Source organism: Chrysemys picta, chromosome 5 (assembly GCF_011386835.1).
Source record: "Chrysemys picta bellii isolate R12L10 chromosome 5, ASM1138683v2, whole genome shotgun sequence".
Lineage (NCBI taxonomy): Eukaryota > Metazoa > Chordata > Testudines > Emydidae > Chrysemys > Chrysemys picta.
The window spans coordinates 129473145-129479144 of NC_088795.1; positions in this window are offsets into that span (position 1 = coordinate 129473145).

The window sequence follows — 6000 nt, forward strand, 5'->3', positions numbered from 1 at the left end:
TGTATATTTAACTAGAGTGCCTATATTGTAATACATATAGGAAACCATAGTAGACATTGTGACTTATCCTAAAACAAAAGGGTGACCATAATCAGTCATAAGGATTGTTCTGGTCTGTCATTCCTTTCTACTATTCAAAAAGGGTGGCTGACAGGATCAAATCAAATCCTACATTAATTCTCATAGTACATTATAAAATCCAGCTCCTACAGTGTGGGGGGGAATTGTAGCTAATGTTCTTTGAGTGGTGGTCCCTGTTGTTTTCCTCTGAAGGTTAGGACGCATGTGGCTGGAGCTTTTTCAAAGTAGTATTTACTCAGTGGTCTGCACATGCGCCCTTGTATTGCCTCATGGTTCATGGTTAGGATTTTATTGGGTTTTTTTCTTCATACTTTGGTAACTCCTAGTAGTTTTTTTTTATAATTAAGGATTTTTGACCCTACCTCAAGTTTTCCCTGCCAAACAATCTTTCCCCCGCTGAACTCCCAGGTCAGGGTAGTGGATTATTCCAAAGATGCCAGGATTCAAAGTTTGTGCTTCCTACCCTTGCTCATTTTCCATCAATGACTAACACCAAGGCTGTTCATACTGTTTGGGGGAAGCCCACATCATCTCTTGGTGCAGTGTCTGCCTCTCCTTCCCTGCTCATAGAGGGGAAGGCCAAAGTCAGATCCTGGATAGGGAACCCCCCCCTGTACGTCGGCCTGAGCGCTCCCCCTACCATAGAGTCTCCATCCATATCCACTGGTACCAGTGCTACGGACCATGAAAGCGTACACATAAGCATGGCAGTAAGTCTGTCTCTAAATCCAAGAGGGATGCTGCACCATCCACTAGTTCAGGCCACAGAGGAGCTACGCATTCCAAGGTGCACAGGAGAGATAGGCCATACCGCTTGCCAGAACTGCTGGTCCTAGCGCCAAATCTGTGTACCCCTCCTGCCTTGGCTCTGCCGGATTCCCATGATTTGTCAGTCCCAAGACAAGTGCTTTTACTGGTTCTGGACTCTGGGGAAAATTGGAAGTGCTCCCAGCCCTCATGAACGGTTTGCCCTGAAAGGAGTGAGGTCTCCTTATGTTCCAGTGCACTCTCCTCTGCAGAGGGCTCCATCTCTTGCCTTGCATCTATCTCCTGCTGGCCATACCTCTCAATGCATCCTGTTCCAACTGCTCCGTCGGCACTGCCATTCACCCAAGACCCCGGATGTTCAGCACAGTCCACCTCTTCCATTTCAGAAACAACTACCAGAGGGTTCCAAGACCTCTGTGGCAATTTCCTCCTTTGCCTTACGCAAGAAGCTGGTATCTGGCTCCTTCTGCTGCTGGATGAACCGGGTTGGCCATATTGGAGTTCAGAGCCACAATATTTGCCTTCAGAACAGTCTCCTTTGGCTAGGGAGAACTCCCCTTTTTCACTGCTCCACTCTTCATCCAGTAGATGTTCAGAAGTAGTTAGACAATGCACCAATCAGCCCAACTCCAACAGTACTGCACGGGGAGACTTTGGCAAACCAGTAAAGTGCCTGAAACCACTATTGGTTATTGCTAACAGTAGCCAATTCAGCAATCTGTAAATTGGCCATGCAGTGGCCTTAGTTAACCAAGGCAGGAGGGAAGGGAGTTTTGGATGCCACAGAAAGGGCAGCTTGACCCCACATCCTTCCTGCTAAGAATGCTGAAATTGCTGATATGTATTTTAGAAAAACAGGAAGCTTGTCTATAATGTACCCTCAGGAATGTGTCTGTCAGGGCCTCAAGGCATGCACATGCTGAAAAAACCATATCTGGTTAATTGATGACCATAAGGAAACCTCTTGTTTGACCTTAACAAAAAAAAAAAAAAACTTGCTAAGCAAGCAATTTTAAAAAGTGATATGTCGTATTACTAATGTATAAATAAGAGGAAAAAGTTTGAAGTAGTGGGACTCTTCGGGAGGGTTTCTTCAGGGGCGCTCCCTCTGAACGCATCTTGGAGTCATCACGGGCAGACAGAAGTTTGGCCAATGGAAGCCTGCTGCTGTGCTGTTTGAAAGCCACACTCCGCTTCGGTAATTATTAAGGGTTGGGGGTGTCTTACTAACCTGTTGTGGACATGTGTAAGTGCTTGAGACTAAGTAAAGTTTAGCTTTAAGTGAAAGCACTCCTGTGTTGCCCTGTTTGTGCCAGCCATCTATCGGTCAGATGGCTGTCTCTCTTGATTTATTTCCTACACCACCTCACACAGAGTAAAAGTTACCAAGAGCTTTGGGTTGAAAGAATCCTGGGTAACAGTACCAGTGCATCTGGAGAGATTCCCTTTGTCTTCAGATACATATGTCAGACATCTTCCTCCTAACCAGATGACTGTCACTTTCAAGAATGCCTATGGAGAATAGCCAATGCTCTTGAGATCCCACTGGAAGAGGCGCAGGACAGTCCGCACCAGCAACCAGTAGAGATTCTGCACGCATCGGCACCAGCAAGTGGCCTTACCAATCTATGATGCCATTCTTCAACTGGCACGCACCATGTGCCATACTCCAGCCATGTGAGTACCAATCCCAAAGGGGGCTGAGAAAAGGTACTATATCTCTTCTCCCCTCCCAAAGGTTAAGAATTTGTATTTTCACCCCCACTCCTCCAACTCCTTGGTAATACAGGATGGATCGGAGTGGACCAAACAACATCACCCACACTCCACCCCAGCAGACAGGGAGGGTAAGAGACTGGACCTCATGGGTCGAAAAGTCTTGGCCGGACTAGAGTTCTGGATCTCTTACTACTTGGCACTGATGGCCAAGTATGATTTTATAAGCTATGGCCATCTGGAAGAAGTCGCAGATTTGATACCTCAGCAAGATCATACTCTATTCTAAGCAATTTTACAGGAAGACAAGTTGGTTACCAGGTCCACAGTTCAGGCTGCAATTTATTCAGCAGATGTACTTGTATGTGTTGGTGACTGGAATTGTCATGAGGATTACACTCCTTAGGTTTCCCTAGTGAGGTGCTGATAACAAGCGAGGCCCTTCCCTTTGACGAATCACATCTCTTCAACCAGAAAATCAATGATTCTTCACACTCAGATTCTAGAGCCACCTTATAATTCTTGGACATATATCCACTGGCACCAAAGAGAAATTTTATCGTCTACTGCCAGTCCAATGCTACAGAACTCACTTCTGCCACCAACGGGCTTACAAATCTCCTTAGAAGCGCCCTAAAATACAGAGCCCATCCACCTGTTTCAGCAATGCAGCCCTCTCTGCACAACACACTGTCATAGCAAAAACAGTTTTGAGTGAGCCTAGAGATCAATCATTTCATCCACCAGCATTCCTACCTTCCAGGGTTGTCTGAAACTCTTCCTACCAACTTGGAGAGCTGTAACAACAGACAAGTGGGTCAACACAGCTACACCATAGAGTTTGACACCTCCATATCTCCTGTCCTGATGGCCACCACCTCCCCCCAGAGATCCCTTTCACAACAGTATTCTTACCTTAGAGATGGACTTCCTCCTACAGAGAGGTGCAATGGAGCCAGTCCCTGCGGCCTTTCCGGGCTCAGGGTTCTAACTATTTCCTGGTACCTAAGAAGAAAGGGGGATGGAGACCAATCTTGGATCTCTGACCCTCAACTGCTCAATTTGCAAAAAAAAAAAAAAAAAAAAAAAGCGTGTGGTTTATGGCCCTCGACATGCAAGACGACTTCTTCCATGTTGACATACATCTGACCTGAGGTTCAAAAGGTTGCTGAGGTTCAAAGTGAGTCGAGTCATTGAGACTTCCCATACAGGATTCTCCCATTCGGATTTACCACTGTCCACGAGTTTTTTTTTTTTTTTTTTTTTTTTACAAAGATTTTTCTCTGTGGTAGTGGCTCACCTGTGCCACCATGGAATCCTCGTCTTTCTATACCTGGATGACTGACTACTGGCAGCACAGTCCAAAGAGGAAGCTTGAGCATCGACGTCCCAGCTTCTTCTTTTCTCCTCCCTAAGAGTGAGCATCAGTGTTGAAAAATCAACTTTACTCCCTACTCGGTCCTTGGAATTCATAGAAGCACACATCGATTTGACCTACGCATAAGCCTATCGACCACAGGACTGATTTCAGAACCTACTGGACCAAATAGCCCTGATAACCTCCAACCCTTTTGCATGAACATATGTCACATCCTTCACCCGCCTGCACCTTTGCTGTCTACAGCTATGGCTGCAAAGAGTCTATTCCCCTTGCACCAATCCATGGACCAACACACTCAGTGTTCCCCTGGAGGTCATCTCTTCTCTTCAGTAGTGGACAGAGTTAATACAAATCTGCTCCGGGCTGCCCTTCCCATCTTCACTCTCAGAACGGACACGCCACTTTCAAGCTGGGGTGATCACATTGGCGATCACATGACCAGGCACCCGGACTACGCAAGAGGCCAGCATACACAAACATTCTCAAGCTTCAGGCAGCCTGCTACATGTTCTTACCAGCTATCCACTATCGCCACATCCTCATGTCAGGCAAGACCACCACATAAACAACCAAGGTGGCACAAGGTCCCCAGCGCTCTATATGGAAGCGATTTGCCTCTGGGAATGATGCATCAAACATCATATCTTTGTCAGCATCCTACCGGCCTGGCACCCAGAATGTGATTTGCAGATTCTCTCAGCGGGAATGTTGTTCCAGGGGAAGACTCCTCCTCCTGGGCAATGTTCTGGCTGTTGTAGTTCATCTGGTCTAACCAACTCGACTTTCCTACCCTGCCTTCTCCACAAACTCCAGCAGGAGAGAGCAATGGCCATACTGATCACTCCATTCTGGCCTTGCCTATTCTAATTCCCGCCTCTTCTCCGCATATCAAAACAATTTCCGCTCTAGTGATTTCTGGAACTGCTGACCCACAAAAGCAGACTCGGCCTCTAGACCCATGGATACTACACCTGATGGCATGGTTTTTGGATGGACACCTCCATTAGCACAAGAATGCTCATTGGCAGTGCAAGACGTCCTCTCCAGTAGCCGGAAGGACTCCAATGAGGCAGTCCTATCAGGTTTTACCTTGTGGGCCTAATGGCAAGGACTTGCTCCCGAAGCTGTGGGCATCCCCGTGCTCTTAAACTATTTCCTCCTCCTGAAAACCTCAGAGCTGAGAGTGACTCCTATCAGAGTGCGTGCAGCCCCCATTAGTGGAAGGGTATTAGATTTTTATCCATCCCTTGATGTGCCCCTTGAGAACATATGTAAGGCAGCTCCATGGAGTTTGGTACACATCTTTTCCTCCCTCTATGCTCTGGTATATGATTCTGTGACAGATACCTCATTTGGCACAACAGTCCTGGGTTCTCCCATCTTCATTGCACCCTCCTTCTCTTGGTACCTTGTCAAATCATCCCCAGTGGAATACAATAGGGACCATCACTCAAAAAATAGGTTATTTACCTGTAACTAGAAGTTCTTTAATGGGCAGGGTCCTTATCTGTATCCCAATCCTACCCTCCTTCCCCTCTGCTGCAGCTCTGCAATGGCGTAGGAACTGGAAATACAGAGAGTGGGCCCTGCCCTTTATCACCTCAGGCAATATAAGGGCACATGCATGGACCGCTGAGCAATACTACTTTGAAAAGCTCTGGGTGCATGTGCATAACTCTCTGTGGAATACAGATAGGGACCACACATCTCTCAGAACCTCCATTTACAGGTAATTACCCTCCCTTACCACCCTATGGAAGCTGATATCTGATGTATGTGTTGAGGCCTCAAACGTACAGAGTGGGTCTGAGCCTGCCTGTGGATTTGGATCGGCAAGTACTGAGAGTAGACTCCTCTTCTTCTTTTGAAGAAGGCAGACTCTGGAACTGCTGAAAGAGCAGTGACTTGCAAGAGCTCCCTGAAATGTCATGGGGTAGAGATAGGTGGGAAGAAGGAATGGACAGGAATGAGAGGATATATGATCCCACAATGCTTAAGTTACACTTGTCCAAGACTATTGCTTCCCAAGCACTTGAAGTGGGTGGGAGGGCCTG